This window comes from Bactrocera oleae, chromosome X (genome assembly GCF_042242935.1).
Source record: "Bactrocera oleae isolate idBacOlea1 chromosome X, idBacOlea1, whole genome shotgun sequence".
Lineage (NCBI taxonomy): Eukaryota > Metazoa > Arthropoda > Insecta > Diptera > Tephritidae > Bactrocera > Bactrocera oleae.
In genome coordinates, this window is record NC_091541.1 from 23,636,254 (window position 1) to 23,649,941 (window position 13,688).

At 39.8% G+C, this 13,688-nt stretch overlaps 1 protein-coding gene across 6 annotated transcripts in view; it reads right to left on the bottom strand.

Annotated features, from left to right (window-relative positions):
• Positions 1-13,688, bottom strand: part of Zyx (lipoma-preferred partner zyxin) — a 412,145-nt gene that overhangs the window by 141,210 nt on the left and 257,247 nt on the right. The window lies entirely within an intron of this gene.

The following is a 13,688-nucleotide window of genomic DNA, read 5'->3' on the forward strand; positions in this document are numbered from 1 at the left end:
TTGGTGTGGTCGGTGTTTGTTGAGATGACTTCTTCTTTGCGCTGGTCGGCTCTGAACGTATGGCCTCATAAAGGCGTGCGTCAACCCTCGCCTTGGGCTCGTAACTGAGACAACCTTGGGACCATAAAAGCATCACACCAGAGATCGCAGGAGGGGGAATTATTCTTCGGCAAAAAACCTCGAGTCGAACCCGCACCGATGTTTAGCGAAATCGCTAAACTCGCTCGCTCAGTGGAGCTTGGTCTATACGATCGAAGCAGGGGAGATGGAGCCATCTCCCATGACGAAGCCCTGGACCACCTCTAGATGTAAAAGTGCCGGTTGGAACCTCGGCATTCACAAACTAATTCGGTGCGCCGACGAACGGTCGGCTCTCCTTTATAAGGAGGCGGTAGCCACGGTAGGAGAGGTGTGGAAAGGAGCAAGGCTCGAGGCGGTAGCCAAATCGGATCTCCTGATGCGGCTTCGGGCTCGGGTCTGAATTCCGACAATTGAAGAGATGTTGCGGTACTGTAATCTATCTCTTCTTACCCAAGACTGGAGGGTGATTAGGCTGGAGAGGACCGAGGCACCATATCGGCAAGCGCTGATACTCCTAAACAAGGAGTCCCTCGCTCCTCTCAGTGTCACAAAGGTGGCCACAAGCTATAGCTTCGAGAGGGTCGTTCTCAGAATGCTCCCAACAAAAGCCAGGGCGGATGGTCCGCTGCCTCCTGCTGGGGTGGAAGAGAGTGGGAAAGTTTCCTTATCAAAAATGGATGTCGACCCTGTCTTCTCGGACGCGGTGAGCACGGGGGGCGGATCGTCAGGTGATGATGGATCCGTCCTCAGTCTCGAGCGTCTGTTCGAGGAGGCAGGCGTCGATGATATGGACGATGGTGCGGAACTCGCACTGCTGGAGAGGAGTTTGGAGGATGAAGATCCTCGAAATTAACCTGCAGCACTCAAAGGCGGCCTCCGCCCATCTATTGCTTCGTCTAGGAAGGGACAAAGCCGAACTTGTCCTTATCCAGGAACCGTGGCTGAGCAGCAATGGAATATCTGGACTAAGGGCAAAAAGCCATAAGCTCCTGGCGGCAAGCTGCACAAGTAGAACCAGAGCCTGTCTGTTGGACAGAAATGAACTTAACGTTTTTTTTACCTAATTTCAGCAACGAGGACGTCGTCACTCCTAGGTTGAAGGACAGTGCTAGAGAAATCTGGCTTGTCTCAGCCTATATGCCGCACGACGATGAGGTGGAACCACCTCCGGACCTGCTGAAGATGGCTCTGACAGAGGCCAGGCGCAAAGGAGCCGCGGTTCTAATAGGCTCGTATGCCAATTCAAGGCACACCGTCTGGGGGAGCACCGTGATGTAGACCTTTTCGGGGGTTCACGTCTTCAACTTGTTGATAAGGTGAAATACCTAGGGCTTATCCTTGATAGAAAGCTTTCTTGGAGGCCGAACATCGAGGAGAGCGTCAAGAAGGCATCCGTCGCCTTATATTGCTGCAGGGGAACTATAGGGAAAAGGTGGGGACTCTCACCAAAGGTGGTGCTCTGGCTCTACGAAACCGTAGTCAAGCCAATATTGTTCTATGGTGTGTTCGTCTGGTGGAGGGCGCTCGAAAGGGGCACACTGGCTAAAAAGCTTCAGCGAGTCTAAATAGCGGCGCTCATCGGAATCTCCGCTGCACTGCGAACCACACCAACGATAGCTCTCAACGCTATATTAAATGTAGCACCTGTGGACATTGCCGGTAGGTGCATTGCTGCGAGGTGTGCTATTAGGCTCAGGGAAGCTGGGCTTTTGAAGAGGTCCGAACAAGGACACGCCACGATTCTCTCCTTCTTCAGCTGCATTCCTGAAAATTTGGATCACTGCGTCACAGCGGCCACTCGAGGCGGCTTTTTCTCTGCTCATATCCCGACGAGGGAGATGTGGAGGTGAAGAAGCCGCTGGAGAAGAAGCGCGGTGAGCTTTTTTACGGATGGGTCGAAGCTAGGAGGGACAGTTGGAGTGGGGTTTTCTGTAAAGAGCTTTCCGTCAATCTCTGCTTCAGGCTACCGGACCATTGTAGCGTTTTTCAGGTGGAAGTGGCCGCGGCCAAGGTGGCGGTAGAAATACTGTTTCGAAGTGCACACAGCAGAACTGCAATACAAGCCCTGAGTGCGCGAACCGTGCATTCAAAGCTAGTCAAGGAGTGTCTGTCCTCACTAGAATTAGCGCCAGGCTACTTCAATATCAGGCTCGTTTGGGTGCCGGGTCACAGCGGAATCGCTAGGAATTGCAACGCCGATGAACTGGCCAGGGGGGGCACCCTTACCCCGCTCACGTCGGAATGGGATCGAGTTGGTACTCCACTAACGTCTTGCATTCTGGCTCTGGAACAATGGACCTCGCATGTGCTCAGCAGACGCTGGTCGACGACCAGCTCCTGCGCGACTGCGCGATCCTTTTGGCCGAGAGTGGATCGCAGGAGGTCGGGGGATCTTCTCGCCTTGAACAAAGTTCACCTCGCCGCCATGGTAGGGGTTCTCACTGGGTACTGTTCAATGGGAACTCATGCGGTGCGGCTTAGAATACTACCCGATGCTAGTTGTCAAAGCCGTATGGAGGAGGGTGAAGTGGAAACATTCCGGCACTTTCTCCTCCACTGTCCGGCTTTTGCTAGGTTGAGATTGAAACATCTCGGCAATCACACTTTTGGCGGACCAGAAGGTTTGGCCGAAACAGATATTGGCCGTCTCAACAAGTGTCATAGGCACAAAGCGCTTTGTCGACATGTAAGGGTATTTTGATCCGGGTCATAGGAGTTTTGGGTACCACAACGGACTGGCATTTAAGCTGTCCAAGTGTGATCCTTCTTAGGATCGACCCTCTTACCTAACCTCACCTAACCTTCTAGATGGTGGTCGTACTGCGCATTCTGCGCTTAAGTTGCCACTCAATTTAAACACAATTGATACTCCAACATACAATTTTTCCCTATCCAGTGCAATGGGAAAATTTTTGATGCGATGCAAGCTTATTGTTTGGGATGAGTGCACAATGGCACGTAAGAAATCACTTGAAGCACTTAACTTCACACTGAAGGATATTCGGAAAAATAACAACATCTTTTGCAGCTTGATGATATTGTTGGCAGGTGATTTCAGGGAGACGTTGCCCGTAATTCCTCGTGGAACGCCTGCAGATGAATTGAATGCTTGCCTGAAGGCATCACCTTTATGGAATAACGGGAAAACATTATCGCTAACCTAATATGAGAGTTCAACTTCAAAATGATCAAATCGCTGCACATTTTGCCAACCAATTATTAGCTGTTGGAAATGAAAATGTCCCAGTTGATGCGACATCTGGATTAATTACTCTTACCAAGGACTTATGCCGATTTGTAGACTCTCAATTAGCTCTTATTGAAAATGTTTTTCCAAACATTAGTGAGAATTATCAGAATTATGCTTGGTTAAGTCAACGAGCAATTCTTGCCGCAAAGAATAATGATGTACACGCACTGAATTTCACCATTCAATCAAAAATTGCTGGCGATTTGGTGACATACAAATCCGTTGATTTCATAACAAATCCCGGTGATTTAGTAAATTATCCAACGGAGTTTTTGAACTCTCTGGAGTTACCAGGATGTCCACCTTGCAACTCAAAGTTGGTACAGATATTATGATATTACGTAATTTGAATCCACCGCGACTATGCAACGGTACTCGACTTTCGGTAAAAAGACTTATGCCGAATTAGATTGAGGCAACCATTATTAACGGAAAGTACGCAGGTGAAAATGTATGTATACCTCGAATACCAATGATTCCGACTGATCTTCCGTTTGACTTCAAACGATTGCAATTTCCAGTTCGCCTTGCGTTCGCAATGACAATTAACAAGTCGCAAGGCCAATCGTATACTGTTTGCGGGATAAATTTAGAAAATCATTGTTTTTCATATGGGCAGTTATACGTTGCGTGTTCACGATTTGGGAAACCATCCGCTTTGTTTGTGTTAACGTCAGACCAAAAAACAAAAAATTTGGTTTACCAAAGAGCACTTCAATGAAATGGATAATTTGCGGACACGTATAACGCTTCGATTCAGTATTTACTTTGGATTCACTTTCATTTACTTAGAGAAGTTCAACTAAATAACACTTATTTTTTGTAATCGAAATGAATTCATTACTGTTGTGAAATAAAATAAAATTTTTCCTTTTCAAATATAAACAAAAAAAAAAAATTCTTCATCTTTCAATCACCAAACGAAATGTTACATTAAACGAATCCATCTGGTGGCGAAACGAAGGGGCCGGGTTTGCTAGTGTTAATATTGTATAAAAAAGTAAAGTAACCATTTTTATTAGAATTATTTTATGTATACTGGTACATTATTACATTTAATACCGCTATATGTTATTAAAAATGTAAATTTAATATTTTTGAGTATCTTAATTTTCTCCGTATTTACAATTTTTCAAAATATTTCTATTATTCTATGCATACATACTTGTATTTGCATACCACATACAAAAAATAGATAATAGAATTCAAATTTCTGAACGAATGGTATAGATTCATTTGAAACCGAGCGCATTTGCAACCATTCAAAGAATTTGAAAGTGAAAAGGAATGCTGAAAAGGGTAGCAGCGAGCTGTAACGAACAAGAACACAAAGCGTGCCACGGTCCCTTCGTCTTTCCTCGTCGTCCCCTTGCCCACAACAAACCGATTTGGGTTACAAAAAAGTCTGTGTGTAAATTGCCACATATATGTCTGCACTCTTTGACATACTTGACTGCTAGTGTTAATGTAATGTTTCTAGTTAGGAGTATTTTTATTTCTTAGAGTTCTTTTAACCAAAAGTTTCCGCTTGATATAGTGTTTCGATTGTTGCGATTTGAGGACCGTTTATTATAATCTAAAATATTTGTCTAAACGAAGTCTAGGCTGTATTTTTGTTGTATCGCTGCTTATATATTTATTTTTTAATTACTGTTTCACTAAGTGTTAAATATATTAGGGAGTGATCAGGGCTTGGATCTAGCCCCTCATTTATTTCGATGAAATTCCGGTATACTTCCTTAGTAATAAGAAATATATTCCGTATACTGTCCCAGTCGATTTTTCTTTTCGTTATTTGGCGCCATATTTGGTCTTCCTTTTTCTCTGCTACCACCAGCAGTTATGGAATCGAATACTTCAAAAGCTGGAGTGTTCTTATCGATCGAGGTTTAGGAGACGACCCTCAACTGCAATAGAAGATCAATCACTATGATGATATTAATGTGAATTTGAAGGTGGAAAGTGTGGTGATTCCGTTTTTCAAAAAGTTACCGGCAATCCTGATAGAAGCTACTGCTAGAGTAATATTTTAAGCATTAAAGTTCAGAAGAACTTTGTTTTATGATAAGACAAGAGAACTCATTCGAATCGGTGGGGGTCGCGTCCAACTATTTGTCGATTTGACCTGGAATGACCCAACCGGGAAATGATTCTTATTTAGTCTCGCCAATTTCACTACTTTCCCAAATTTTGAAAAATTAATTCTCCAAATATTGAAATCTATCATCGATGATAAGCAGTTAATCCCATCCCGTCCCATTTATCCTCTACGAATTTGGTCAATATAGATTCAGTGATTTATAAGATATGTAATACGTGTACAAAGGAACAAATTAAAAAAAAAAACTGTTCCTAAGATTACCAAATTTACCTAGATTTATATTTGGTTCAAACTTTGCAATAAAGGTATCCGTTTAACTTAATCACAACTTTATGTAAAACAACAATAATAAAGTTTATATAAATTAAGGAGGATCACTGCCTAGTCGAATGAGGTGAAAAAGCTGCGCGGACCATCCCTTTTGTTAGCTGGTGATGTACACGCGCGGTGTTGTTGTGTGTTGTATTGTCCTGTGTGGTGTCATCTAGTGTGATGTATTGGTGAGTTTGTAGTGGGCATTATTAGGGTGCGCCAGTTTTTACCGAGTAAAGTGGTGTGGTTACTGACTGAGGCTTAGCTCATTTAAAAACTATGCAAAAATGAATATTTCGATGTTTTTCCGATTTTATGAGTTTATTTATTTAATATTTCAGAAACTACTGTATATTAAATAAAGAACGCTACTGCGTTTTCAGAGGAAACTTGGTGGTACCAGGCGGCTTGTTAGTTTGGTTTGGTGTTGCTAAGACAGCTGCTTTAGTTATTATTTCATAAAATTCGCTTATGCTTTGGTCAATATCTCTTTCTGAGCTTATTCTGCATATATTTTTTATATTTTAACCAGTTCGTTCTATGGAATGTTAAAACCCCTTGAGGGGATACAACCAAGGGTTGTTCACGTAGTTTTATTAGCACAAGAGAATGATTAGACGATAGCTAAGTACATTTACCAACAGTTATAAGCGATCTATCTATATTATCAGTTACAGCAAAATCAATTAAATCTGGTTGTTTGTTTCGATCACTGGGCCAGTATGTCGGCTTACCAGGAGATATTATGTCAAGATTATTATTCATAATAGTGTAATACAGCTGTCTACCTTTCGGATTCATTAGACGTGAGCGCCAATACATATGCTTAGCTTTGTAATCACCACCTGCTAGAAATATATTTCCTCGTGAGCCAAAAAAGTCTTTAAATTGGCAATCTGTAATTTTAAAACGGGGTGGGCAGTATATAGCCGTCAGGTTCAAGTCACTACTGCGATTTTTTAAACGTATTGTTGTAGCTTGTAACTGGGCTGTAGCGTGAGATTCTAAAGCATGTTGGTTTAATCGATTTCTAACCAACACTACTGTTCCACCATGCGCCACTCCATCAGGGTGATTTCTAGCATAGAGTCAAAATCCGGGTATAAGAAAATTGTTCTTATTTGTTAGATGTGTTGCAGATAATAACATTTCAATTATAGTTTTTATACTCTCGTAACATGTTGCTTCAGTTTTGTTCACCTAACGGTTGTTTGTATCACCTAAAACGAACCGAGTTAGATAAAGGTTTATATATAATATTAATAAATGATCTGGATGGAGATACGAGTTGAAATCCGGGTGACTGTCTGTCCGTCCATCTGGTCAGGCTGTAACTTGAGTCAAAATTGGATCACATTAGGGAAGGGCATTTGCAGTTAAAATTTTTTTTTGAATGTGGACGCGTTCCGTCCCTTAATAGGTTTAATGTGCATATCTCCTAAGCCGCTATGGCTATAGGAACAAAATTCACACAGAACAACCTCTATCGACAGTGTGAAAATGGGTGAAATCGGGTGACCGGGGAGCTAGCGGGATCCCCATATAACGGTACTGTTAAAAACTACTAAAAGCGCAATAAATCAAGCACTAAATACGCCAGAGACATTAAATTTTATCTCTGCGATGATATAAAATCGATTTCAAAATTATACAGTGGGCATAGTACACTTTTAGGCGAAAACCCATATCTTGGGATGTGCCGATTAACCGATTTCAACCAAGCTCAGTATATATTCTAATATTTATTTCATATTTCTATGTTATAGTGCGAAAATGGTGGAAATCGGATTACAACCACGCCTATTTCTCATATGACACCATTTAAAATTCCATCTAATTCTTTCACTTTCCACTATGCAAATCAAGCAAAATATATAAAGAAATCCAAAACGAGTATACCTTTTGACTTTGCGAGAGTATAAAATGTTCGGTTGCATCCGAACTTAGCCCTTCCTTACTTGTTTCATTTAGAAATCTAATAATATCCAGTTTGTGCTAGTTACCACCGTTAGCATTCAAAATACAAATATTTAGATCGCTAATTTTTTACTTAAAAAAGTTTGCAGCATACATAAATTGTGTCAATTGTGAGTTAGATTTAAAATCATACTTTTATTACCACCGCTTGAATCTTTTTGGGGCGATTGCGTTTGAAAAGTGTTCCCTTTTGCCACATTTGCATAACTTCCATGGACTACGTTATTTTTAACATAACAAGGTTTTGAACTCTGGTTAGTGATTTCAATAATTTCGCTACGTGGAATGTTCATAATGTTGTTGGCGTAAATATATATATTCACAGTGGTGGTACCCTTAGCATCGTCATTAGGTTCGTTATTCAATAAGGCAAACCTGTTGCCATTTAAAGTTTCATCCTTATTATGTTTTTTTATTGACCAATGTTTTAATTGGACTTGATTTTCTTTTGATGTTCACGTAGCGGTTAATATCAATTTGGATAGTTTCTCCTTTTTTATTAGGTACACTCTCACCTTCGCTACTTTTTTCTTTCACTTTGTTGGGTATCGCGTTTGCTGATATCTTCGACCAGCAGTTACTGAACTTCGACTAGCATAGCCTCTAATCTCTTGATCGCTGAACTACGTCAATGTCGCCGTATATTTCGTACAACTCTTTGTCTCATCGACTGCACCATATAAACTAGGCGGCAATGATGAGGGACTTGTAGAGTTTGATCTTTGTCCGTCGAGAGAGGACTTCACATTTCAAATGCCTACTCAGGCAAGAGTGATAGTACGTTGGTGTTAATGGTGATTCCAAGATAGGCGAAATCTATCTACGACTTGTAAGTTATGACTGTGAACAGTGACTTGTGAGCCAAGTCGCGAAAGCGATGACTGTTTGCTTGATGACAGGAGACATTTCGTTTTGTCCTCGTTCACTGTAAGACCCATACGCTTCGCTTTCTTATCTAATCTGGAAAAAGCAAAATGGCATACGCCAGCAGCTGTACACTCTTATAATTGATTAAACCTTCTTTATTCCAGCAATAGATAGAATAAGTCACACAATAGGGAGTCTCCCTGTCTGAAACCTAATTAGCTATCAAACGGCTCGGGCGCCTTCCCGATCCTGATGGCACTTTTGATGCTGCTTAACGTCAGTTTATACAGTCGTATTAGTTTTGTAGGGATGCCAAATTCAGACATACCGACATAGAGGAAGCTCCCTTTCTTGCTGTCGAAGGTAGCTTTAAAATCGACGAAGAGGATGAGTACCAATCGTCTTTTCAGATTTTTCCAAAATTTGGCGCATGGGGAATTGCTGGTGAATTATAGATTGTGTAAAGCCACACAGATGAAGTCTTATGAGTTTGTTGATGGTGGGCTTCAGTCTTTCACACACTATATACACACATATGCGATATTAAGGAGGCTTATTGCACGGTAATTGGCGCAGATGGTGGTAAGGAGCTTTGTGTGGATAAGACAAAGCACACTTAAGTTCCAATCATCGAGCATGCTTTTATCCGACCATGTCCTACAAAGAAACAAACGCAGCATGCAGTCAGTTCTTCGCCGTCGTATTTGCATAGCTGGGCCGGCAATCCATCGGCCCCTGCCGCTTTGTTGTTCTTTAGGCTGGTAATTGGTATTCAGGCTGCTCCATGGTCGGGCAAGAGATCTATTTCATCGTCATCGATTGAGGAATCGGTTTCGCAATCTCCAAGTGTTACATTTTCACTGCCGTTCAGCGGGCTGGAGAAGTGTCCCCTTCATGAATTCAGTATGCTCTGGACATCCGCTGCTAGACCACCTCTTCCCTCTTCAAGATAGTGGTCCGAGTCGATATTAGAACCTCGGAGCATATACACATCACGGAAAATATGTCTCTCATCTATTAAATCATAATCGATATGGTTTTGAGCTTTTTAAACCGGAAACAGCCAAGTACCTTAATGAACGTTCTTGTGCTAGAATCTAGTCTACATCCAACTATATTTCGGGTCCCAGCGAAGTCGATCAGGCTCTACCCATTTCAAGATGTTGTACCTGCTTTGTCCACGCTGCCGTTAAAGTCTATTACATCAGGTATTTTGTTAAAATCCGTTGTCCAGTAAGTTGGGGTTCCGGACGATACAAACTCACATCGCGCTTAAGCTGTCGTTAGACCCCAGCATACATGATGCGAATTTCGCCACCCATAATAAGTTTGTATGTGTGCATATGAAAAGATCTTTATATTCATCAACGAGAATTTTGTATTGGATTTGTACCTATATACAATACTTGCGGTTTGCCGAGAGATGGCGAAACTTGGTATTTTTTTTCTTGTTCTAATATACCGAACTTGCGTTGGAAACTTTTGCGCATCTTTTTCAGTATACGTCATTCATTTGAAGCGTACACACCAATTATTTTTTTTCACTCAATTATGTTGAACGTTATATATATGCCAATTTTTCTGAAACTTGCGCCATCTTTCCACAACTTAATGTTAATTTTTCTTTCCGACAGACTAATTTCTTTTCCTTTGGTTTCCATTTTTTTAAATATTATCAAAACGCGTCAAGAGCTCTTTAAACGACTAATTATATTAAAACACAATAGAATCTACGTAAAAAGAAGGAACAAATTCATGAGAAGTAACGGTATATACAATTCAAGCTAACTGAACGCAGACTTTCTGGTGCCTATATTTACTTGTTCTTACACTAAAATACCGTTACCACAAATATTCAAATAGGAATATACATTTTTGTTTTTGCATTTTGAACTTAAGAATATAAAGAAGAAATACATGAAGAAAATTTTAACTCAAATACCTATTTACATTGTGTTTTTACTTCACTTAAAAAAATGTGTCGGGTGAACGCAGACTTTATTGGCTATGTGTACATATCTATTTTCTCTTCTTGCAAAATAGTTTAAAGTTCTTCTTGACACTTTAATAATCTTATGAAATGTTATAACGCGACTTTTTTGTGCGTAAGGAATTTTGTACATCCAACGGATGAAGACTGTTCGAGAACAATAGGTATAATATGAGACACATGACTATAATCAAGGTCAGTTTTCCAATCAGACCCAGCACACCCAAAACCAGTGCCAGCCATATATCCAACCCTTTATCCAAGGTGTCAGTAAAATTTTTAACAAGTTTTACATATGATATCGAGATTCGTTATTATATGAAATTGAGAACCGATCACAATCAACCATTATTACAATAGGTATTGGGATCTAAGGGGAACATATGGATTAATTTTTTCAAATATTAGTACCAAATCACATTTTGTCTTAAATAACATGTTCACATGATATTAATAGAATAGAAAAGAAGGACAAAATGCCTAATTTCGCCATACAAATATGACAGTTGTTAATCTCGCCTTGAAGCTAATTAACTCGAAATCTCCCTGTTCGACTCAGATTTAGCGCCATCTGTTTGCCACATTTTGTTTTATCACAGTTGATTTTGACATCAAAGTATCAATATCAAAACAGTGGGGTAATGTGAAGTGAGGCTACCAAAGTCGATAAAATAAAGTTTCTGCAAAAAAAAATGCCACAGTTTCGATCTGCTATTAAAAAACAGATAGTCCAACGGCAGTGAGGACAATCTGCAATAGATCAGTCAATGGAGTAAATTGTTAAAGGAGTTTAATGTCTACATTTCTTTAAGCTATCGCTCGCGGCATTTTGATACATAGAATTTTATTTCCATTTCTATTTACCGTGTTGTTCAGAGTTCTTTCTAATCGAACTATTGTACTTTCCGCATTGGTGGCCTTCGCGCTCAAGAGAAGGGAAATACTCAAATACAAAAGCCATCACACGTTTATAGATTCTGTATTTGCGGCAAAATCTTTCTCTTTTTTTGTTTGCTAAATATGGTAATGGTAACACTTATTATTTGTTTACATACAACCTTGTGTAAATAAGTCATATATAAGAAAATTTTAATAAACATTTAAAACGATTTGTGCACTATTTACAAGTATGATTAAATAAATGTGTGAAAATCATTAGTGATGTGGTTGTAAATCTAATATTAAAAAATTAATAAGTGTAAAACAGAGAAAAATTACACTTTTATTTGTAAACTTTTGGATTTTAAGCGCGCATATCTCGAAAACTAAAAGTCTCCTCTGTCTATACTAAAGCCTGGGCCATTATGATTATGAAATTCATTTCACCTACAAAAAGTAACTCAAACAAGTAAGGAAGGGCTAAGTTCGGATGCAACCGAACATTTTATACTCTCGCAAAGTCAAATCGTATACTCGTTTGTGGATTGACCGATATTTTCGGTAGAAGGTCAACTATAGGCACTGTGGTCCACATATTCAGTACCTAGGGCCTTGAACAGTTTTAGTTCGATTAAGACAATTTTTGGTCACAAGGTGGCATTCTTTATCCGCAGTATTCACGCAAAGTTTTATCCCGATACGGTCATTTTTGCCTGATTTTCATAGTGAAAAATGAAAGAATCAGATGGAATTTAAAATGGTGTTATATGGGAAGTAGGCGTGGTTGTAATCCGATTTCGCCCATTTTCGCACTCTCGCAACATGTTGCTACAGAGTATTTTAGTTTTGTTCACCTAACGACTGTCTGTATCACCTAAAACTAATCGAGTTAGATATAGGGTTATGTATATATAAATTATCAGGATGAAGAGACGAGTTGAAATCCGGGTGACTGTCTGTCCGTCCGTCCGTCTGTCCGTCCGTCCGCCCGTCTGTCCGTCCGTGCAAGCTGTAACTTGAGTAAAAATTGAGATATCTTTATGAAACTTGGTACACATGTTTCTTGGTACAGTAAGACGGTTGGTATTGCAGATGGGCGTAATCGGACCACTGCCACGCCCACAAAACGCCATTAATCAAAAACAAATAAATTGCCATAACTAAGCTCCGCAATAAGATACAAGACTGCTATTTGGTACACGAGATCACATTAGGGAGGGGCATCTGCAGTTAAATTTTTATTTAAAGTGGGCGTGGTTCCCCCCTTAATAGGTTTAATGTGCATATCTCCTAAGCCGCTAATGCTTTAATAACAAAATTCACTAGAAGAAAATGTTTTTAGAACCTCTACCTACAATGTGAAAATAGTTGAAATCGGGTGGCAACTCCGCCCACTCCCCATATAACGGTACTGTTAAGTAATAAATCAAGCACTAAACACGTCAGAGACATTAAATTTTATCTCTTGGATGGTATGAGATGACTTTATATGAAAACCCATATCTTGGGATCTTTTTAACTGATTTCAACCAAATTTGGTACATAATCTTTTTATATTTCTATGTTATAGTGCGAAAATGGGCGAAATCGGATTACAACCACGGCAATTTCCTATATGACACCATTTTAAATTCCACTTGATTCTTTCACTTTCCACTATGCAAATCAAGCAACAATGGTTATATCGGCGTAAAACTTTGCGTGAATAATACGTTTAAAGTATGCCACCTTGTGACCAAAAATTCTCTAAATCGAACCAAAACTGTTCAAGCCCCTAAGTACTAAATATGTGAACCCCAGTACCTATAGTTTACTTTTTACCGTAAATATCGGCCATTGTGTAAGATATATAATTGAAATTCATATAATAGAATAAATAAATGAAACTATCGATAATATTATGTCTTTGTTTCAAAAATGGGTTGAATCGGATCAATAGTTCTTGTAGCCCTCATATATCTAATATAAATATTTTTGAACTTCCGCGTGACTTTATACCGCATATGTGAGTTATCTCAATGAAAATGAGAGAGCGTGTTTTACTCATAACAAGATCAAATCGGGTGAAAATTTTCCTTAGCCCCCATGTAACTAATATCAGGATTTTCGAACATTCGTCTGACTTTACTCCATTTGATTGGTGATGGTATGTTAGGTACTTTAATGAAACAGTGGGAGCATTTTATTAGTCTGTGGCATGTTAGTAGTATGTGGTATTGGAAAAAATTAAT